The sequence below is a fragment of the Arvicanthis niloticus genome, chromosome 15, assembly GCF_011762505.2.
Source record: "Arvicanthis niloticus isolate mArvNil1 chromosome 15, mArvNil1.pat.X, whole genome shotgun sequence".
NCBI classification, from domain to species: domain Eukaryota; kingdom Metazoa; phylum Chordata; class Mammalia; order Rodentia; family Muridae; genus Arvicanthis; species Arvicanthis niloticus.
The window spans coordinates 8,563,476-8,588,063 of record NC_047672.1 but is presented as its reverse complement, the minus strand read 5'-3'; the positions used below and the strand labels follow the sequence as shown (position 1 = coordinate 8,588,063).

Sequence of the window (24,588 nt, the reverse complement as noted above, 5' to 3'; positions counted from 1 at the left end):
TCGTCTGCGTAAACTCTTCACTCACCGGAGTTGTAGCTTTCTTGTTTTGTTCTTTGCACAGAGTGGGCTTACAATCCTGGCTCAAAGAATCTATAAATGTGCTGCCCAAAGGATGTAGCTCAGGCTAGAGTACTCGCCCGGCATGTGCAAAGCCCTAGGTTAGATCCTTAGTGTCACTGTGTAAATGAATAAATAAGTTAATAAAATGGTTCTTAAAGAAATGTCATTTGTAACTCTCCCTAGGACCCTAGCAGAGTCAATTTTGTCACGGCATCGTGAATTAAGGCCTTTGGCTTAGGATTCCCAAAGTATTTCTGACAAGATTCCAGCCCGTTGGCTCTGACATGCACAGGGACGAGACTGTTGCTTTTGTGTCCAGCATATTATGGATGGAAATGAAAGACATCTGTCACCTGCAGAGGTTTAAGCCTGCACAATTAGGACAAAGTTGGTAGGATGGGATGACATAGCACATCGCACTTACATGCTTATTCCCCGTCCTGGCCACGGGCAAGCGTATTTTGTGAGAAGAAGGTCTTTGCACTTTATACACAGGTCCTGAGCACTGTGAGATGACCTATGAACTGGAGTCGACACAGTTGCTAATCTTAAGCTTGGCTGCACATCCACGGTCACCAAAAATTCAGTGTCCTATAAAGAAGAGCACCTATGTTGAGTTTACTAGAAAAAGGGCTCTGGAGGAGAGAAGGCATCTGGGGCTATTGTAGTTTGCATAGTTGTGAGGCAGACAGGAACGACTGCGTAGAATAGAAACATCCCAAGAAGGGCGGAGCATCCAGAGACCTGTGACCACTTGTTTTGGTTTCATACCAAGATCCTGCTTTCCCTGATAAACTACCAGAAGGGAAGGAGGTGAATCTTCTGGCAATTTTAGTCTGTCTCTCTTTACTTGGGTATTTTTAATATCTATAGCTGCATTTGGTGCACAGTGAAGGGTGGAAAAGTGCCCATTGATTGAATACTCCATCTACAAGTTTGGGCATTGTCCCTGGCACCCAGCAGGGTTGGATCTAATGCTCAACTTTCCTTCTGTCTTCCAGAAAGGCACAGCCTAAGGTCTGTGTTCAAAATGTGTATTCATTCCCTCTTTTCTCTTATGCACACTAAGGATCCCCACTTCTCTCAGAGGATCTAAGGAAAGTGGATTTTCTGTGTTTTTTTCCCCACTTCTAATCACATTCTCTGCCTTCTGTTCCAGTCTTCAACCCTCTTTATTCTGCTTGACAATAACATAACATCTTACAATCATTTATTTTGGTAGAGCAACAGCTCTTCTCTTTCAGCTAATAGAGGCTCAACAATGGATGTAGGAATGTTAGATCAAAGTGGTTCTACAGCTGTGTCCATGGAAGGTCTTCCAGCCAGTCCTCAGGAGAAGATAATGGCATGAACACCACGTTATCATTCCAGAATTGTCGATAACACCCACGAGTTGTCTAAGGTAGAGCATGGAAATCTGTGGGAAGAACAGCCCTGTTTAACAGAGCTGGCTTTAGCACGGCCACTGGTCACATCACATGGTTTGGGTAAATTAAAGTTCTGTACTTCTCGGAGCCTCAAGTTCGCTTCTGCAAAATGAGAATAATTAGAATGACAACCTCTTGCATATTCTGTTTTAAAGACTTATTGGGGGGATCAAATGCATAATAAGCTTAGAAATTTGCAAAGTGTCCTGTGATATGAGTACTCTTTCTTTTTTGCTACACATGCAGTTGATAATAAATTGAGTGCCACAAAGACACCTGAAGACGGAGTGATAGTACTCACCGGCTATTTATTTAGACTCTAAGTTAATATTTTCTAAGACAAATTAGGTATACTTAAACTGTGCTCCATAAACTTTTAATCAGACAAGCCAAATGTCTTACAGTCCACTTTGGCAGGAGTAGCTCATTGCTTCAGTCATTACTTCCATAAACAACACATTGAGGCCTTAAATCACCACCATGGAGAGAAAGGATATTTGCCAAGGATCCTCTGGTCCATGAGCCTCACCAATTGACAGTTATCTGAATGAGTACAAGGAGAGGCAGTTGGATCCAAGACATCTGAACTGACTCCTGCCAAGTGGCAGGAACAATTTTAGTGCTGCTGAGAACCTGACTGCAGTTGCCGCCTACTCCGCCTTCTTCCTTCCTCCTGTCCTTGAGCTCACAGATGCCGCCTGCCTTCTGCTCTCTCCTTTACCAGCTTCTCGCAGCATTTCCATGTTTCCTTGTACCCGCTTTGCTCGCTGCAGATTCTCATTTCTGAGTTTTCCTCTGTCTCTCTCCACCCCCATACGCATGGTCGTAGACTGGCTTCCCAGTGGGCTTTTGGTTTCCTTCCCTCACCCCAGTGAATGTGGTCAGACGGGCTTTTGCTGCAGCAGGGACAACTCATTCTCCTGCCAAATCATCTCCATTGTGCCAGCATCTTGACTTTCCTTTTCCTGCTTCACCTGGATCATCCATCCTGCAATAGTTGTTCTGCCCAGTAAAGTCCAGCCCCAGACCAAGAGTGACCCAAGTGGCTTTGACCTTCTCACTTCTCATTTAACATTGTTAAATGTTTTAACAATTTCAGAAAGAATCTAAAATCCTCAGTCCTACTTTGAAGGTAGCTTGTCATTTGGCTTCCTAGTGTTTCTAACTGATTCATCACCAGTGACACTTTGATATTATGTTTAGTGAGTGAATGAAGGAGTCAGGAATAAAGGAATGGCTGCTCTTCACATGATACAATGTGCTGCAGTCGACATGGATAGATATGAACTTACGGCAATGTTGAGGCTTCAGTTGTTTTTTTCACTGGGTTTGAGAAGCTCACTGTTCAGTCTACTCTTCTCACTATGTAACAGTAAATCTTACACACCCATGTCTGTGATTGTGTCTGTGGGTCTTGAGTAAATGGTTTACCATGGGTTATCCTAACCCCACATCCTTAGGAATCAAGAAAATAATACCTTAAAACTCATACTGAACAAACTGAAAACTTATAAGGAAAGGCACTACCTGTCTTGTTTTTACCAGCTCACCATTCTGCCCCTCACCCATTTTTTCCCATTTTTTTTCCTCCTAGCAATACATTTAAAGATTATAGGTTACTCAAATCTTAGTGAGTAATAGATCATAAATAACTTTATGAACATTTTCTTTTATCACAGACTGCCTAAGATGCACTGCTCTCAAGTTCAAGGCGGCCCAGAGCTCTGTGGTTTTCTAGGATTGATCACTTGCCCCTGAGTTGCCATGTACTGTCTGTGGCTAGATAATACTAATAAGCCTGGAGCCATTGTATATTATGAACACAGTGCCCTCTGGTGTTGGGATTAGAGTAGCCCTATTTGGGTCCTTTAGCAGGTGCTTTTGTATATCCTTCATATACATATACTCACCTCCTACCTTTTAAGGGTTTTGTCTTTTCTTTATGTCCCTCACTTGCTGCTGTACCCATACTGACAGTGTATCCTATCCATCTATTAGCCATTCCTTTCCTGAATACCCATTGAGTCCCTTCTGTGAGTAGGGCACATTCACAGTCATTAGAATAAAGATGAATGAGTCCACATGGTACCTGAGATCAGAAAGACCAGAATAAACAATTAAGCAAGTAGACAAATATATCAATCATGACTTGGCAAGGTAGCATAAAAACCAAAGTACTCTGATGACGACTCATAGAAAGAGGCTTGCAAACACAGGATGTTCAGAGAAGGCTCTCTAGAGACAGAGCCTGAAGGATGCCAGCATATTAGCCATGCAGAGAGCAAGGGAGGAATGTCAGTTGACAGAATGAATGAGAGGCATTAAAGTCTGAGGAAAGAGTCAGCCTGCTACGCTCCGTCAACTGAAGGGAGATCCATGTTCTACACCTAGAAGGACCCACAGGGCAAAGCTGTTGGAGAAGATTTCCCCAACACAGCACAGAAATACCATTCATGCCCTACTTTATGTGCAACAAGAAATCTTTATCTAGCTTGAAAACACACAGCCTGTCTTAGGCTGGTATGTTGTTGAAGACGCCGTTGTGAGCACACAGGCCAGCTCTCCCAAGGAGATGTGCTTCCAGCTGCACCACTGCTGCATGTGTGCTCTGTTGTCCTTCTCCATAGGTTCTCTTCATAGTGGTTCTTATGTCAGTATACCCTCACCTCTTGACCCCGAGGAATCCAGGCTGAGCAGTCATCATAATCAGATACATTATGCCATCAGTCAAGGAAAAATCTGGACCCCAGACTGAACCCATGAGATCACATCCCTGAAGTATATTCTAACTGTAACCAACAGGAGAGGTTATGTTCTTTCTCTTCATGATGGGTCTCTTGTTTGATGCCCATGGCCACATTTTCTACCTGGAGAAGAGAAATGTGTGCTCTTAGAGAGAATCAAGTGAAGAAGACATGTAGATAGGAGATGGTGGCAGGATTTGAACCACAGCCCCTACCCTTTTCATGGTATTCATTTCCTCATTCTGTGGATGCTCCAAAGTGTTCTAATAAATATGGCTCACTCCTTATTTTGATTAAATACACTACAAAGGCAGCTTTCTGAACTCCTCACTCTCTTCAGGGCTATTCCAGGCTAATTCTCCCAGAGTTCAAGACTTCATCTGAGTTCCAGTTTGTTTCTATGTTGCTATGCTAAAACATTTATTGGCCACAAGTAACTTAAAAGACAAGAGGGTTTTTGTTTTTTTAATTTACAGGTTACAGTTCATCATTAAGAAAAGCCAAGGCAGGAGCTGGAACTGAAACCATGGAGGGATGGAGGACCACTTTCTTGCTTCCATGATCCCATTGAACTAACTAGTGTACAAAGCCCGGGCCCACCTGCCTAGGAATGGTGCTACCTGTAGTGGGCTAGACATTCCTCTATCAATTACCAATCCAAAAATGCCCCACAAGCCTGCCAACAGGTCAGTCTGATGGATGCAATTCTTCAGTTTAGTTTCCTTTCTCCCAGCTGTGTTAAGCTGACAACCGACATACACCAGCACTAAGTCCTTCCAGAAACCATCTATTAAGTACAGGGAGGGAAATCCCACTCTCTCCAAGCACATTTGTCAAGAGCCTCCTACCACTAGGCAGCCGAATATGAGCATGTCTCACTTCTTTGAGCAGTGTCAGAACTGGGAGCTCATAGGTCAGATTCCACGGTGCCTTTAAGCTCGGACAGATGTGACACAGCCTCATGCAAGCCTGCAGATACTCTCAATTACACGCTCGGGTGTATGTTCATGATTATGGGGGCAATTGTCAGTCACAGTTTTCAAGATGATCCATATTTATAAATGGAAGGTCTTTCCCTGGGCTTTGGTCAGTTTGGAGTTCTTAAGACCATCTGGAGCACAATTTCCTTTCTTCTTAGAGTCTCTCTGTGCTATTTTTCTTTAAGCTCAACGGTAAAAGAGGAGGGAGAAAAGTCCCTAGAAACCAAGCCAAAACTCAGTGTGAATCCTAACAGCAGGCTCCAAAATGCCAAATGGGAGAGAAAGAAATGGAAACATTGACTTTTTCCAGAGTAGTGTAACAATTCATCTTTGAGCAGATTTCCATGTGGTCTGATGCGCCCAAGCTCTCTGAGGCAGCCGGGCCAGCAGGAGCAGTTTGTCTTGCTGGCTTCGTGTTATCGTGTCCCCATCTATCCATCCATTTCCATCCCTCTGAATCTGGTGACCTTTAGGATTTGCTGTAAAATCCAGATGTTCAATCTGGCTTGTAACCCCCCTGAGGACTGGCTATTGGAGCATCGCAGAGGTGCATGCAGGTATTTTAAACTGAAAATGATTAGTTAATGAGGACATGGCTTGGGGGAGCACCAGAAGGAGTGATCTACTGCTGTATAGTGGGTTTTCCTGCCGCTCACTCCACTTCTAGGAATAAGTTCTCTTGTTAACCCTCCATCCACTCAAAAGACACTGCTTATAAAAACAGTTCTGTAACTTCTGGGGTGTTCACCAGTCTAAGAAAACCTTTTAAATAAAAACCTGAACTTCAAAATGCAGTTAATGTATAATGAATATTCAAATGTCAAAACCTCTGCCATGTTTATTGAATGATATAAATCTTATGCATATCTTGTTCCTCTGTTTCCTTTAAAATAGGAAGAAACCAAGTGTGACGGTTTACATGAGTAATTGCAGCACATGGGAAGTCAGTAATATCGCCACAAATTTAAGGCTAGTCCTAATTAAATAGCGAGTTCTGGTCAAACACTTGGCTACACAATGAAGTCCCATGTCAAAAAAAAAAAAAAAAAAAGAGTAAATAAATAAATAAAAAATGTTGATAACATACACATATCAAGAAAAAATGTTTTGAGTAAAACACAAAAATATGCATGAATCATCTTGTATTTTCTTCCTAAATTTTATTGTCATTTGAAATCTATTGTGGATCTGTATTTCAGCAATGCTTACCTTACTTTACCTCCCCAAGGGTTGAGATTACAAGTAGTTACCACTTTGTCCAGCCAAAAGAACCTTACCATTTATTTTATTGGTTACTTGCTTGCTTTCCCTATTAGAAGGTATAGCATGTGAAGACAGACACCTCACTGGTCACTTCTCTAATCCAGAGCCTGAAACAAAAGGTTTGTTGACTGTTTGCTGAATATTAGATGATTACAGAGTAACTGAGTAAGAAATAAGAAGACCAAGCATTTTTGTCCAACAAATACTTGAGCTGTAACTATTTAACAGAAAAAGCCCTCACTCCTGACCATGGCTAAATCATCAGTAACAGTTTCCACTTTGGAGAACTCTGACAGCCCATTTCTGCTGTGTCCTCGAGCCTCTGAGTCACCTTCATGAATGACATCTCCACAAGGACCATTCCTTTGTTGTTCTTTATGTTCTGCATCTCGATACGTCCTTCACTATAAATTGAAGAAAGGAACCAAGTCCACTCCTTTCTATTTGCATCTGGGTATTTTTATATACTTAGAGGTGTGCGTATCTCTCTCTCTCTCTCTCTCTCTCTCTCTCTCTCTCTCTCTCTCTCGTCTGTTTCTCCCCCTCTTTGTCCTCCCATCATGTGGTGTGTGTGTGTGTGTGTGTGTGTGTGTGTGTGTGTGTGTGTGTGTGTGTAGAGGTCAGAAGAGGACATCCTAGAGCTGGAGTTTCAAGTGGTTGTGAGCTACTTGCCAGTGTGGGTGCTTAGAACAGAAATGTAGACCTCTGCAAGAGCATCAAATGCTAATTACCACTGAGCTATCTCTCCGGCCCCTCTACCGTGTGCAGCATTTCTCCTCCTATTGGCATAATGGGAGCCCTTATTGTTGCACTACATTATTGCCTTCTACTCCTGGAGTCATGGGACAGACAACAATCCTGGCTTATACTGAATGCAGAATGCCTGTGTCAAAAGTACCTGTGCACTGGTCTGTGCTGGCACATATCATAAGAACAGTTTCACTTTCTAGTGTCTTAGATAAGTAACTGTGGCCAGTGAGCTTAGCTGGGTGCCTGGTATGCAAAATCAAGCTTGGTATAACAGCCAGTTCCCCCAGATCTGTCTCCTGTGTCAATGTCACTGAAAAGAGTGTGAAACATTAGACAAGACTTTCTGATGAGGAATATCTGCGGTTGTGGGCCTGGAGAGTCTTGCCTGACAATTGGCATTGACTCTGTAGCATCTGTTGGTAGATCTGTTTGTCAAGTCCCAAAGACTTGGATTTTAGACTTCAATTTAAAGCTTAACCCCAAAGACACACACTTTCAATTATAGACAAGTCATTCTCTCCAGAAATAATTTTCTCTTCTTTGAAATGGGATTAACATACAGCTTCCTGAGCCGTTCTGTGAGTTAAATGCCACAGCACCCATCAATATTTGCCACATACTAGGCACTCAACAAATGCTAGTTCTGTTCCCCATTTCCCACCTACATACCTTAATTTAGCCAATCATTTTCCACCCTCTTTTAAAAAGTACAGAGAATACAACTCCAAAACAAACAGGATGTTTAGTTCACATCATCGTGAGTGGCCTGCCTTGATCTCAGGCAGCCGTGGAAGGACCTGTGCTATTGCTTTCACCCTATGCTGTCCTTCACAGCCTTGAGTTTACCCTGTCTTGTTGGGGTCTATCAGGCCTATAGCCTTTCACAAGTATTGCCAAGGTTTCACAGGAGAAAGAAATGGTGTCTACAGGTAACAGGCCAAGAGATTCTAATCTCAGCTTCAACTTCTTGGAATTGTTAAGGATGAGCCAGTCCTAGCCCTTTAGTGTGTTCTGTGACACATTATACACAGCTCTCCATTCAGTGAAGGAAAACTGATTTCACCCCTCAAGGAGGATGACTAACTTGACACAAGTTACAACATTACAAGGAGTAAAGCTAGAATATGAGCCGTCGAGTTTGACTTAAGATGATGGCAGTAAAACTGCCATATGCCCGAGTCTCACTCAGCCAACCCAAGTTGCTGCCTCCATCATTAACAAAATGAGAATGGGGTGGGGGGACCTGATACAGTAAATTCTTGACCTTAGAAAGGGTTGAGCTAGCCTTTAGAGAAAGTAGACTAGAAATGAAGTATCTACATTTGTCATCAAGAAACTGTATCTTGAACAGTCCTTCTTGTCTGCCTCTTCTAAAAGAACAGGAAGATTGCCTCAGAGGTTTAGCAAGTCCATCAATTTCTCTTGTGATTTCTCACTTCTCTCTCTAAGGTGGGAATGGAGAACTTGTAGGTTATTTCCCTATGAGCCATGGGGTCTGGAATGAAACAAAGGAAAGATTCCTCTCCTTTTGCTGTTCCTGCTCTGCTGCAATAACAGCTCTCTCATCCCCAAGGGAAGCAGGACTCACCGCTGATGTGAGCATAAACAGCCTAGCTGCATCCTGTAGCTAACGGGAAGTCCTTGCTACTCAGGAGGGCAAGTGGACTCTGCAGTTAATCAAGCAGCTGAGTGGACATTGTAGTTAATCAAATCAGATATTGTGGCATCAGCTCTATTTGAAACAAAAGAAGGGCAGAGGGCTCTAGCAAGATTATGCTGGCAGAATGGTACATAATTTGTTTCCACGATGAATTATTGTTTAGAAAAAAGGATGGGGAAGATGCTGGCTTTGATTTTAATCTAGATCAAAGCTATTTGTGATTTACATAGAAGTTACTGTCATGAGGCAAAAATAGTGATGCTAGAGACCTGGATTCAGTACTACCATCAGAATTTCCTGAGCTGAGATCGGTTATCATGAAAAATGAGATAGCCATGCTATCTCATGCAATATGGGTTTAAACACTAATTATGAAGACTTGAAAGTCACAGGATTTCAATATTATCAAACTTCAAATTACTTAAACTTCTCAGTGAGAGTAATAGTTCAGCAAATGCATTCATGGTGGCTTGAGTGTATAACAATATGCACAACTACACGTTTAAAATCAGAATTTCCAAGGCCCAGGAAATTGTTTCAGATGATGTCATTATTCACTCTTCATAAATGAATATAACATTGTTAACTCACTTTCCAGACAAGATCTCTGAGGTTCTGGGATGTTGCATGAGCTGTCAGTATCACATGCAGTTTTCAATGAACCTGTAATATTTCTGAATCCATGTACAGATAAACACAGGACAGAGAGGTTAGCCCAGTAGAAAATTCTCCTGTATTTTGTCTATATTTGTGATTGTTATTAGTCTTGTAGGAGGGTAGAGTAAAAGTGACATTGTCTCTGTGGCTGGCACCTAAGTAGCAAAAGACAGATTAATTCCAGAAAATCAGAATAGATTTTATTTAATCACAGTTCTATGAGACATATCAGCCTTTAAAAATGAAGACCTGAAGACCAGAGAAGAATATTTTTATACTGTCTGGTGAAAGAAGTGGGTAGCTATGAAGAACTGTGACTGGACACAAAGGATACAGCCTAACACTGTGTTGTATATGTAATGACAATGACAAATGGAACTTTGAAAGGCTCCTTTGTTCAGACTAATTCCTGATGCTCTGTGTGCATTTTTTTCCAATGGCTATGGGGCAGAAAACCTATCATATAAGGACATTCAAAGACAAAGTAAAGAGTATCCTACTAAGGTGAAAAGAGGCGCTATGGTTTCTGTGACTCTTGGTATGGGGCTAAAATCTCCACTTAGGATGGTCTTGAGTATTTATTACTTGGATGGAGGGCATTGTAAGATATAAATCTTTCAATGCAATAGTTCAGAATAGTGAGCATGACAGAAGTGTGGTCAGTCCATCCCTAACCAGTAGGTCCCAGGAAAAGCATCTAAGTTGGTCCTCTAATGTTGCCCTTGCACATAGAATCTTTAAGATAGTACTGTTCTTGGGGCCTTGTTGACTTGTATTGTTAACATGGGGAGCTGACTCTCCAGTGACACAAGGCATGGTTACTGTTCTATAGACCATCTATATTATATCAGTGCTTTTGATACTTAACACAAATACTCTACAAAGGAAGTGTTCAGCCATCTTGACAGCCTGCCAAAAATTTGAAGGAGTATGAAAGCCTTTTTTCAAATATTAGCTTTTTGTGGTATATCTGTGTATTAGATAAGGGTCAACCAAGCTTATCATCATACATAAAAATATTTGGCCAGAAATGAGGTTCAGCTTAGAAATTGGACCCATAGAGATAGAGAGCAAAATTAGGTTATTGAACAATGGCTAGGGAGGGAAGGATAAAGATATTCTTATAGATACTGGAGTTCACTTGGCTAGAAGGAGTAATTTCTAATAATCTATATCACAGGATGATAACCACAATTAGCAACAATTAATAGAATATGTCAATATAGATATTAGAGAAAAGTTTGAATGTCCTTAACACAAGGAAATAGCAAGCAATTGAAGGTAGATCTGCCTATTATCCTGGTAGAATTATCACACAACTTATACATATGTTGAATGTCACACTGTACTCCATAAACACACACAATTATCAAGCCAATTAAAAATAAAAACAAATCTGAAAAACATAATGAGGCTTGAGGAGAAAGGAGGACAACATTCTGCTAGATACTTGAGTGGAATTTTTCTCATTCAGTCCTCACAAGAACACTACAAAGTATGCATTACTATTCACAAGCTCACAGAAAATGAACGGGAAGCTAGCCATTGTTTAATGACTGCTCACACACATTGTCTGCTCTATTCACAGTAGCCAGGAAATGGAAACAACCTAAATGTCCTTCATATGATCAGTGGGTAATGAATATGTGGTCCACATACACAATGGAATATTATATAGATGTAAAGAAAAGTAAAAACATGAAATTTTCAGGTAAATTGATGGAACTAGAAAACATATTGAGGGAAGTGCCCCGAAACCAGGAAGACATATGCTCCATATTCTGTCCTGTCTGTGGATGCTAACTTGGAATCATTAGATTCGAGTACATAACTTGAAGTGACTGCAGAAACCAGGAAAGTAAGCTAGGAACATGGCAGGCAGGGGAGTGGGGGGAGGGGGGCTTATTGGAGACTAATAGGACACATTGCTGCAAAGGGGAAAACAGGAAAATTTACTTGGGGAGATGGGTAGGAAAGGCAACCTAGAAGAAGAAGAAAGGGTGGGTGATAAATAACAATAGGATTTTTTAAAAAGCCATAGAGAATTATTTATGTTAAAATTACATTATAGCTATTAAAATTTGGGCTCTTTGGTAATGGTGATTCCCTCCAAATTATAGGTTATATAACATGACTAGTGTCAGGTATGGGAATCTTCCTTTCAAGTTATTAGTTGGGGAAGTTCATCAGACCATCCAAACAATAAAGGCTATTGTCTTTGCCCAAGCCCTTGCCCTTGGTGCCTTCCAAAAAAAGAAAGTAAGATTCTATTACCAAAGATGTCACACATTCTTGACTCAGGTCTTGAAGATCCAGATCAATCTAGATCTAATCTGGAAGCCTCCTTTCTGAGGATTAGCTTTCATGATCAGAAAGGTACAAGGTAAGCAATTGATAGTCCTATCCAGCTGTGATGTCTATGAACCATTACAATGACTTGTTTCGAAAGATATCTCTAAAGATTCAATAGCTGCACTTACATTCTGGGCATAACCCACAGCCACTTAATTGGACTTCAGATCTGCTCAATAGGAGGGAATTCAGGACTTCCACTGTAAATCTAGCCAACTCTCCATGGCTGGTGAGGCCATGAGCCCTAGAGAAAAATCTGCTGTTGCTGTTTTCCTAAAGCTATGCAATCTCTAACTGCATTCTCAGTACTTACCCTCAACCACACAGGTGAGTGGACTTCCCACTGCTCATTGAAGCTTCACTTTACACCGTGGAGATGAATACAGGAGCTGCAACTGGTCACATGTCAGAGATAACTGATCATGGGGTGCGCACCTTCAATGAGTACATTTATATCAAGTGCCTACACTTAAGGCTCAGAGAAGACTGTAGGAAAATGGATGGAAAGATCCTAAGAGCTAGAGAACCAGAACATCTGCTGCATGATGGTCTTGTCCCTAAGATAGATAGATAGATAGATAGATAGATAGATAGATAGATAGATAGATTAATAAATCAATAAATAAATTAATTGATTGTATGTAAAGGAAGGGAGGGTAAATTTTTTCAAGAAAGCATAAAAAATGTAAAATAAGAGAAAAACAAGTAAAATAAAGATAATAAAACTAAGGACAAATGGCACCACTCTTGTTATACATTTTGCTTCTATATGAAGCCCTGGGGAAGATGGAAAGGCTATTAAAATCAGAACTCCTTTGAAAGAACACACTCTGAATATTCCATGCAAACTCAGAAAAGACATTTGGATTAAAACAAGCAAGTTTGATAAAGACAAAAAAATCAGTTATACATCAAATTAAAAAAAATAGGTTTTATACAAAGAAACAAACATCACTTTAACTCTGTGTCTTCTTTATTACTCTAAATGTCAGCAGACAAAAAAAAAAAAACTACTTTAATGTGCTTTCTTTCTCAATGAAGTTTCAGAGCTTAAACTCAGTTAATTGTAAGAAAGCAACAGAAATGTACAGCACACAACAAAGTGTGTACGTTTTTATAATTACTTGAATTCTCATTCCAGTTTGACAAAAGAAAAAAAAACAAAGTTAGATTAAGAAGAAAGAAACTATAATATTTAAAAAATTTGTTTGACTACTTCAACAATTCTTTGAACATGTGCAAATTCGTGTGTGTGTGCCTGTGTGCATGTGTGCATACAGACACACACATGCACACATACACACACAGACACAGACACAAACATACACACATGCACACACACATGAACACACACAAATTTGTTTCATATACATTTGTTATATAGGACCTGGAGGCCTAAACCAAAAACATAATTTATTTATCCAGTTACAATGTTTGTAATTATTATAATGCTATAAAGAATACATGTTGGTCTTAATCTACATTCTCTAACAGAGCTTCTAAAGTCCTTGGGTTTTACAAGGGCGGCGTTGAGAGGACGTTCTGTCGTTCCCGGTAATCCTGTTCCCATTCACACCTGAATTTCTGCTGATGCCCTGACACTGAAGAATGTGCTGCCTGCCTCTCTATGGGAATCAGCATCACGATGAGAGATGCTCAGAGCTAGCACCGGTCTGTCCCTGATCATCCCTTCAGAGGGAAGCGATGGAGACTGAGTCAACAGGTACCATTGAGTCAGTGGGTATTATTGTTGCAGTCTCTCAGATAAAAGTAACAAGGCCTCCGTAAAGTTCCTAAATGACTGGGTTCAGAGTTTCTGGATGGGTGAGGAAGTGCTGGAGTGGGGATGGAAGCACTGTCTTCCCTGACACAACTTGTGTTAGACATATCCTCCATGTGTCTGATTTTTTTACTTGGATCCTCTATAATAAAACACATGTAGCAAGTACACTTATGTCTGAGCCCTGTGCTGAGAGAGAAACTCTCAAGTCTGATAAAAGGTCAAGGGACTGTTCATATTATAACCCTTAGGACAGCAGCTCATGGGGCCGAGTTTATTTATTTTTCTTTTTCTTTTTTTTTTTTTTTTTTAAGATTTATCTATTTTATATGTGTGAGTACACTGTAGCTGTCTTCAGACACACCAGAAGAGGGCATCAGATCCCATTACAAATGGTTGTGAGTCACCATGTGCTTGCTGGGAATTGAACTCAGGACCTCTGAAAGAGTAGTTAGTGCTCTTAACCTCTGAGCCATCTCTCCAGCCCTGGGGCCTAGTTTTTAAGTGCACAGCAACTTTAATCTCAGAAGTTGGTAGATGTTGATGATAATTTTACATCAGTAATTTAAGGGGAGGTCATCTGTAAAATTTAAGGCTAGATTTTTTATTAATGTCTTTTGTTACCAAGTGGTGCCCCACCCTTCAGATCTAATGACTTTTGTAAGCAGGGTAAAATAGTTTGTAAGCTGGAGAGAAATCTGACTTCCGACATTCAGAAAGTTTCCTGTAGAGAACTGAGTGGACCAGAAATGCCAGAGGTATGTTTGTACTTATTCACTCATCAGCGGTCCCATAGACACCTCACTATTCCCAACAGACACAGGAAACTCTGTGGGCATGTGACTAGGTCCCCATGGTACTCTTGCTTGGCCTGTTCTTACCAAAGACATACCATGTACCAAATCCGTCATTGTTTAAGTTGAAAAACCACTATCTTAAATATTGTAGAGCAGTGGTTCTCAACCTGCCTAAGGCTGCACCTCATTAGTACACTTCCTCATGTTATGGTGACTCTCCTAACCATAACATTATTTCATTGCTACTTCATAGCTGTGATTTTGCTACAGTTATGAATTGTAATGTAAACATCTGATATGCAACCCCTCTATGGAAGTCATTACCCACAAACTGAGAACTGGTATTATGTCGGGCAGTGGTGGCGCACGTCTTTAATCCCAGCACTTGGGAGGCAGAGGCAGGCAAATTTCTGAGTTCGAGGCCAGCCTGGTCTACAGAGTGAGTTCCAGGACAGCCAGGACTACACAGAGAAACCCTGTCTCGAAAAACAAACAACAACAACAACAACAACAAAATGAGAACTGGTATTATATAGCTTCTCTAGAAGTTACAGCTCTAACTTCTGGTTTATTTCTAGGTCCTACATGGCAGAATTGCCTGTAGTGTGGTCGGTAGACCTGTATGACATCTCCTTTGCTATGCCCAAGCTCAGAAGCGCAATGGCTTTGAGATTACAGGCATTTGCTACCTTGTTCAGCCAACAGGGATTATTTTTCTTTGGCTTTTTTGATAGAAGAGATCTGTTTGGTCTGGTTTGTAGGGAGTGAGAGGAAGGTGAGCTTTGGGTGTGAACATGTGCGAGGCAACACTTGTAGACCTATTACAAGGACACCATAGAAATCTGTTAGCGTTAAAACCAAAAATATCTTGGTTTACTTCGTGCCTTCCCATAGAGCGCTAGCTTTAGACAAGAGTGCTCCAAAAGCTGGGAGAATTGATGTGTTTGTGGCTGTCATTATGGAAAGACTTTGAGGGTTTAAGTGGGAGAAATATTAAAGACTGTGTTTCCTAGACTAGAGAAATCAGAAAACCTTTGTTCTGTCAATAGACATCTGTTACTTTCAGCTGTACTTACCAAGGCAAGCAAGGTTGATAGGCTCTAAGATGGAGAGAGGAAATCTGCAATGCCCCAAAATCTGTTGTTGGAAAAGGAAATGTTTACTGTCACTTCCTCTCTTTCAACAGCATCAGGAGGGTGTTTTCAGAGTGTTCCGTGATTCTTGAGTTGTAAATACAGTTTATGCATCATCATCAACCTGCTACGGTTGCTACGAAGGTGGAGGACTCATCCAGCTTGTTGGGAATGAAGAAAGGGAGATAGGAAGGGTGGTCACCAAGTAGCAGCCTTATCTTCACTCTCCCAGTGAAATCCTGATGAGAGACCTGGGTGGACGTCATATTCAATCTGGCAATGTTTTGGCTTCTCTTGTCTTTCTCAAGTGAAAACAGTACATGATATCACTGGATCAAGCTGGTCACTACCTGCCTGTAATGTCGCATGACAATCAAGTTCCACCTGTGCCTTTTTTCACCATGATGTTTGGCCGAAGCTGCTTAGCTACTTGGCTGTGCAAGAAGGAAATTAAACTGTAACTGAGATGATTAATCCAGTTCTGTACAAGCAAGCAGAACTACCTTTGCTGGGCCGTGGGGCACAAAGAGTAGAGGTTGCAGGACATTTTTTTAGGCTCTGAAGAAAAAATTAATCAATAAACTTGGGTCCATTGATCTGATATTATTAGTATTTGAAAAATAAAATTGAGCCCTATCCACATTGGATATCAAGTAGCATGGCCACAGTTAGGATTAAAAGCGTCCTGGATGTCCTGGGCTATTTATTTCTCACTGTACTCTCCTTTCTAGAGGAAGAGTCCTCTTAACCCAGATGCCCAGCTATCCATATAATACATTCACACTGATTCACAAAAAAGTGAGCAGCCATTCACTTTTGTACCTGAGACCATTTTAAGGCACTAGCATCCCCAATGACTGATAAGGAAACTGAGGATGTAAACATTAGGCAGTTGACCGATTCCACACAAGAACTGAATGGCTGCCCCCGTCCTTGAAGCCACATCAGCTAACAAAGTACATGCTTACTGGTGTCCCACTAGCTGCCAACTCCTGGCCTCCAGCCCAGTGTTTTTACTTTCATTACACAGGGTGTTCTCTGGCCTCAACATCAGTGTCACCTTGAGTAACTATGGTCTTGTCCTGTAATTCTATGAGTTTGACACTCACACTCATCAATTCTGTCCCTAAAACCATGCAAGAGCTGTTGGCAAACTTATAAAAATCTTAAAATGCATTTTTTCTGAGCCTTCACAATTACCATCTCTATCCCAGGTGGTAAAAATCAAAACAAAACAAACAAAAAATCTCAACATCAACCACAAAACCCCTCATCAGGGCATACCAAAACACCTTATTCAGGGTACACGGAACACTACTGTGTGACATCTAGGAAGCAAAAGTGTGCATATAATGTGCTTTGTGGTTCTTCTCTCAGCATGGAGATGCAAGTGTAAAAGCGAATTAATTTGCATCAAGTATAAACTCTGTCATAAAGCTAAAGGTTATCAGCAAATATAATGGCCACATATTAATATGCCTACTTACTGTTGTATTAGTCTCCAAGTGCTTTTATGTAGTAATTAATTTTTATTTATTTATTTATTTATTTATTTATTTTGCTTTGTTGAGCTAGGATCACACAACATGGACCTAGCCCCGGAACTCACTATGTGGCCTAGGTGGATTTATGGTCATAGTGACCCTACCTCAGCCTCCCATGTGCTGGGGTTACAAATGTGAACTATTAGGCCTCTAAAATTTATAGTTATATTCAACACTTTTAAAGACAATGTACAAGATAGAAAGACAACATGGCCTTTGGTTCTTACTATAGTTGAGATCTGAAGTGTCTCCCCAAGGCCAATGCATGTGTAGCTCAGACTTCCAGATGTACTGAGGAGATACTGAAATCCCGGATGTATGACCAGGGAGTGGTTGGTCTTCAGGCTACTTCAGTCAGGCACTTACAGGGAGCCATAGAACCATAGCTTTTACTCTCTTCTTTCAGCTCTTTTCCATGAGGTAGGAGGTTCTGTTCTGCCACATGTTTTTCCTCCAATTAACACTTGGCAGCCACCCTGAGACTTCAAGGTGCTGATGCAGCTGATCATGGACTAGAGCCTTGAAAGCTATGAGCCAAAACAGTAAAATCTAACTGCCACGTCCTCTTCTGCATCCTAGAAATGGTCCTGATGGTAAAGAAAGACAAAGACAGGCCTTACCAACTTATATAAAACACAGGGCTACCCTGGCTAGTCAAAAGACCACAGGCAAAAATGAGGGGCTTCTCATCACATACATCTTCATTGCTCACATACTCCTCTGGAAAGACCCTCACTTACCCTCTTCCCTCTGACAGTTAAGATTAGCAGCACATGATATTTACCAAGGGAAATATTAACTGTACTAGAGCACATCATGAATTAGAGACAATGAGGGTATATACTGCAATTATTGATGAGGAAAACTGAAAAATTAAATATTTATTAAAATTATTCTATAAGTTCAATGCAACATTAATTAAAAGCCAGAGTGGGTGGTAAATTTCAGTTAGAACTTTCAGCAAAGTCATCCTAAACATTGAACCCACAATAACATTTAAGGCCAGTATAGTGGTTTGAATAAGAATGTTCCCCATAGGCCCTGGTATTTGAATAATTGGTCCCGGGATGGTGATGCTATTTGGGTGGCTTCAAGAGGTATGGTCTCACTGGAAGAAATACATCAGTAGGGGTGGACTTTGAGGTTTCAAAGCCTCACACCATTCCAAGTTCAACCAGTCTCTAACTCTTGTTTGCTTGCGTTTCACAGTGTGATATCTTAACTGTTTCTCCTGCTATGCTTGCTCTCTGCCGCCATGATGCTGCTTCACAGTGAACTCCCACTTCTCTGCCACTGTAACCTAAATAAGCTCTTCCTTCTACAAGTTGCTGTGGCTGTGGGATTTTATCACAGCAACAGAAAAGTAACTAACACTGCAAATTTGAGGACAAAGAAAAGGGTTTGCCATCCTGGTTAAGAAGATTTACCTTCAGACTCCAGTAACTCAAAACTGTGAGGTGGTGGCTCAGACCCATGAACAAATAAAACACACCTAACAGCAGCAAAGGTCTGGCATTTTAAAGAAATGGCATCGTTCACAAAAAATGAAGGGAGTACATTTAATGCCAGCTCATGTGGTGGATGGTATTCGGAAAGCTGGCTTTCAGTATACACAAAAGGCACGCATGGGTCTGGATTTCATGCCATATATAAGAGCAACCCCAGAGGTATGCAAGAACTAAGTATAAAGGTAAGGCCACAAAACACAAGATAGAATAGAAAGTTATTTTTAAATCACTGAAGTGAGGAAGTATTTTTTTTTATATAAAACTCCAAAGCACAAGCCAGACAGTAAAAACTGATTTTGACAAAATCAGAATTAAAGACCTTTGTTCAGTGAAGGCTCCTGTAAAATAGAGTAGCATATGGTTGGCAGATTAGAATATATTTGCACCTGCTAAAACCAACAAAAGATTGATTTAGAAACTACAAGGGACTCTAAGAACCAACCAGAAACACAGAAATGGTTGAAGTCACTGTGTCTGTCCTCTGGTCCACCACCAAAGAGACAGTAAATGTGTCTATGGCAGAAAGCCTGTTGCAAGAATATGATCTTCAGTCTTTGAGACTTGCTGAGACTTCGAAACACAGTGTTTTCTTTGAAAAGGGGGAGGGAGCTGTTCTAAGGTTCTATGTACATTCACAGTACCACAGATCCTCTGTCATAAGTATAATTTTGAACAAAGTAAGATAGTCTCACCAATTCTTGATTTTCTGGCTTGTAAAATTCTCAGTTGGCCATGATTCTGAAATCTGGCTATAGGTATATTTCTCAGCCCCTTTTATATAAGTTCATAAGGATCAGTTGTGAAAAAAATATAGTGCCTATAATCTAATTATGGGTGAGTATGGAGCTCTGGAGTCCAGCTAAATATCTTCCCATTTTGTAAAACATAGTCAGATGAATGGCTTGGTTCTTAAATGATGTGCAGGGACCATACAAGCAAAGAAGTGAGAGCAAGTTCTCTTTCCAAAGAAGAATCAGGATCCTCATGGTTGTGATGTATGGGAGAAATAGCCCTTCAGGGTACTTGAAAATAACATATGACAGGTGAGATCACTATTAGCTATTGGAATTCATTAGAGTAGAGGGATCCCAGAAAGAACAAGGACCAACTAAGGGTATAACTGAGTAATATATAGATTGAACAGGGAGTGTCAGTACACATAGATAGAAAAACAAACAAACGTCTGAGCGGACTTCAGAAGGACAAGATGATAGGACTTGGTTTTGATAAGAATGAAGACTGGATAAGCCACAGATAATGCCAAACTTTTGGCTTGATTTTTAAAACAATAGTCACATGACTAATTGAAATCTGACACACAAGGGGGCACTTCCTGCAGTTAATAATAGTGTTTACAAATGAAGAAAAGCCGTTAGCTTTTATGTTCAGAATATTTAATTTTAGCCAATAAGAGAATGACAGAAGCAAGTATTTACTATTGACTAGTGTGTTGGGCCTAGCGGAGCTTGATACTGTAAACCTTGTTAGATGTAGTGAGAGAATGAAGAAAAGACAGGCATACAGATGCACAACCAAAAAAGCTGAGGTCAGGTGAGCTGTGCCCACTCTGATAGACTAGCATATATTGTACAACAATATGGAACCTAATTTGATTTCTTAAGTACGGCACAGGAGAAAGAGTTAGCTAGTCTTTGTAGGAACAGTTGCTAGTTAATTATTCATAAACACTTATACTTGCACACACTGTCAACATTCATAGTAGGATCACAGGAAGACTTTGAGCCCTACCCCGGGGGGGAAGACATTGCCAAATTCCCATGGGTCTAAGGCATTGATCTTGCCACAGCCACGCCCACGTCAAACAGTGCGCATTCACTCTGGACTTCACTCAAGGATTCCTCCACGACCCACAGATGTAGTAAACACTATTATGGAACATATGCAAGGCACATGGCATGTGGTAGGAGCATTAGCACTGCCCTAAGAGGGACATAGAATAGAAGCTGAGATGTTAAACTCTAGACTCAATTACATGGCTTTGAATCTGGTTCTTACTCGGAATGCTGATGTTCCTCCATGTCTTTTCTCCTTGCCTGTAAAACAAGGTCATGTACTCAATATGATTTTTATGTGCTTTAAATCAAAATGCAACGGAAGATGTAAAATAGTTGAGCACAGCATCAAGGGGAGATCTATAAAAGACACTGGAAGCCCAACACTGCAAGGGTTGAGACCTTGGTGACCTTGTGATCATATTAAGAGGCTGTGGAACCTTTAAGGGGTGGAGCCTAGTGGAAGGTCTTCAGGTCATTGGGAACACTGACTCTGGAAGAAATTGAGGTAGTTCTTCTAGAGCTCTGAGTTGGTTCTCAGCAAAAGACTGTTAAAAAACAACAAGCCCCATCATTTTCTATACTCTGGCTTCCTATCTAGAGTTGTCGCTCCCATGCTCCCAACCTGTGACTCATAAAATATAAGGTGATCTATCCAGGAGAGACCTCATCACATACAACACCAACCACATTATTTGGACTTTTAGTCTCTAAAACTGTAGGCTAAATAACTCATTTTTTTAAAAATATACACCTTGGGCATTTTGTTATGATAGCAGAAAACTTTGAAATACATGGACTAACCTGGAACCTGCCAACCAAAAGGACAGGAGAAAGAGCACATGCAAATTCATGAGGTTAGACAAAACAGAAAATCTGGGAAATTCTATTAATTCAGTATATCTGGAAGGTATAGTGAGTATGTCTGTCATCAGAGACAGTTGAGGCTGGACAATGTTACCCTGTGAAGCCTTGGTTTTATTAAACTAAACTCTACTAGTCTTTGTTGTCTTCTTTTTCATTGCTTACCACTGCCTCTCTCTGTGTTTTCTTTCCCTTGTTTGTTTTTTGTCTTGAATGGTTATTCATGGACTGACATGGTTGGTTAACATTTTGACCTATACAGGTCTACCCACATCAGTTATGATTCTTAAAACAAAAAGCTAAAATTTCCTTTCTGTTTGAATATCTACTGGTTCCCAAACATCAAATTTCACCTTTACTACCAAGATGGCCCCTACGTTGTTCAGGGCTCATCTCGATCCTTAGATGTGACAACCTGCATTATGTTATTAGATAAGTGCTTTGTTTTTCTCTTGATCAGTCTTCAGATTTTCATGCTCTCTGTGTAGTCTATGTTGCATCTGAGGAGGTTCTTCCTGACTTCTGTGATCCCTGTTCTTGAGTAGTCAACATGTCCTCCTCATTGAATCTGGTTCAACAAAATATAATCAGGAACAGTTAAGAGTCAAGCTGAACTTTTATGGTACAAAATGGAATGACTACTTCTGTATATTGCCCATGTTCTTTGGACTCCCTGGATCTACGCCTACATTACTAAGTAGTCCTACCTCTCTGATAGGTAGCTGGAAAGCTCAGACACTACGCATGGTATCATTTCATAATCTTAAGCCATCGTTTTGAGACATGATCTTACTATGTATAATTGGCTGGACTGGAGTTCGATATGTAGACCAGGCTAGCCTTGAACTCACAGAGTGCTTGCCTCTGTCTGTCTCCCAAGTGCTAGGACTAAAGGCATACATACCCTCCACAGCAGAAGTTTATAATCTTTATAGGGACAATTCAAATAAAAATATTGCCAGACAAACTGAGGACAAACAGACTATTTAAAAGTGAATTAAAACTTTAGGTTGTTAGCAGAAAAAAAATGAATCCAACAGAGAAAGGAGACAAGACTACAAAATGCAGATTTTCTTTCCAGATCAAGAAAGGAAGAGTTCAAGGCAGAGGGGAACAGGCTAATTGTAAAGGTCACGACTTGACGGCTGGCAGAGGCTGAGAAGATGGGCGCACAGCACAGGGAAGATGAGAAGGGGCCATCCCAAAGTGTGGCAAACTGAGCATAGACAGTTCTGTAAGGGATTATTCTGGAGGGTCCATAACCTTGTCAAAGAGACATCCAGGCTTGGAAACAGAAGCAGAAGCCTCTGGTATGCTTCCTTTTTTAAAGTCTTATTAGGTCCTCACATGTTGAACCCAGGTGAGGAAACAAAAGAGCTTTCCTGCCTTAGGTACCCAAGAAAGTCCTTACAAACAAAATAAAACAAAGAGGAAGTGCTGCCGACACTGCAAAGCCAACACAAAGGACACACATTAAGTCATTACTGTGATTACACAGGGGGAGAAAGGTAAACAGAAGCGTGTACTTGATTTTCAAGCATTTGCCGATCTGGATCTGTGGGAACGGGGAAGCATCAAGGGCAGAGGTCTGACCTAGGGATAAAATTACCAATTCATTCCACCTTCCTTTCAGGGTTCTTATGACAATTAACTTGCCAAGTTTCAACCACAAGACCATATGTTTGCTAGGTCATGTGGAGAAATGGGGCTTATTCTGATTATTTGTTTGTGTTAACATTGGAGCAGTGCGGCAGTTATCACACTGGACAGATTCAATCTGTCAGGAGACCTCCCCGTACAGGAATGTGTGAAAGTACTCCAAATGCATGTGAATTTTCAAAAAGTTTTATTTATTGTATTTTGTGTGTATGCGTGTTTTGTGTACATGCAAGTGCTATATGTATGCCTACTGCCCATAAGAGGGTTCTAGAAACCCTGGAACTGTAATTATAGACCAGATGGCTGAGTGCTGCCCTGTGGGTGCTGGAAATTGTACTTAGTCCTCTGGAAGAGTGGCGAGTGCTCCTAACCAGAGTCATCCCAGCTTCAGTATGAGAACCCTGAATCTGAGTCCTCCCCAGCAGACCTTGTGGGTAAATGCCTTGGTCTTTCACAGGTTGGTGCACTTGATGATGACAGGCCAAACAACTGGTCTTGAAGAATCTTCTTAACTGGCAAACAAATACTCAGATATGTCAAGAACAGTTTGGGTCCATTAAATCAACGGACACTAATTATTCTAATATTTTGGCAGTTGCCAAACAGTGATGTCACACCAGCTAGCTTATTTGATCAAGCAGACCCCCTATCCATCAGAGCACAAAGAATAACAGGAACACACGTAACTATTATTCCCTTTGAAGCTTTACTTTCATAACTACATGTAACGTTACTAACCTCAAACACGAATGGAGCTGGAGACACAGCTCAGTGATTAAGAGAGCTTACTATGCTTCCCAGGGACCCAGACTCAGTTTCTAGCACCCACATTGGGTAGCCCCCAATTGCTTGTAAATCCAGCTCTGGAAGATCCAACATCCTCTGTGGTTCCCCATGGGCACCTGCACACAAATGATGCCAGATACAAATACACAGACACATACCTACCAACACATCAATTAAAAGTTAATCTAAAATAAGATGCAGGGCCATTGTCCTACCCTTTCTGGGATTTCTGAGTCCTAAGTCGTAAGTCAACCCGCTAGACAAGGTTCCCTGCTTCTTTGGCCTCCCAGGCCATTTTACTTTCGCATGCTCTGTTCTCACCACAAAGACTCCGTGGCATTTCCCCAAAGGCACTGTCCAATTCTGCTGTCACAATGCTCTCTGGCTTCAGCCTTCTCCAGGCAGTCCAAGCCAAGTTTAACTCTCTCAGTTTCATTCTTCAGGAAAGCACTATGCCCTGAGAATCAGTGAGGGCATTATCCCCCAGAAAGCCCCGCTCCCTTGGATAAATTCATTCTCTCTGGATCTGGGCCTCAACACTCCTCAGTGAGATCTCACAGCTGATCTGCATTCCTGATGCCACAAACTGCAGGCTCCTGGGGAGCCCAGTGATTTGCTCACCTTCATAGTCCCCTTTCCTAGCCTTGGGTGCAGCATAAAGTAGAGGTCAGAGGATCTTCAGGGCACACGGATGCCAAGAACATCCTTAGATTCATTTAACATCAGTTAAATATTCATTTAACATCAGTTAAATAACATCAGTTAGATTCATTTCTGAGGCAGCTGTGTTGTCTGGGTCTCCCCTTTTGAGTGTCTCCTTTGGCTCAGGAA

General features: G+C 41.0%; 1 long non-coding RNA gene across 2 annotated transcripts; it reads right to left on the bottom strand.

Annotated features, from left to right (window-relative positions):
* LOC143434505 (uncharacterized) lies at positions 1–24,553 on the bottom strand. 2 transcript variants are annotated; one of them, XR_013104002.1, is made up of 5 exons: positions 24,379–24,553; positions 17,375–17,734; positions 15,547–16,037; positions 12,207–12,288; positions 1–4,354 (listed from the first exon to the last, which is right to left on the bottom strand). It is a non-coding gene; the product is annotated as an uncharacterized LOC143434505 (long non-coding RNA). The 2 variants fall into 2 exon arrangements; XR_013104001.1 differs by having other exon boundaries at positions 15,547–17,734.
* Between the last annotated feature and the right edge of the window lie 35 nt (positions 24,554–24,588).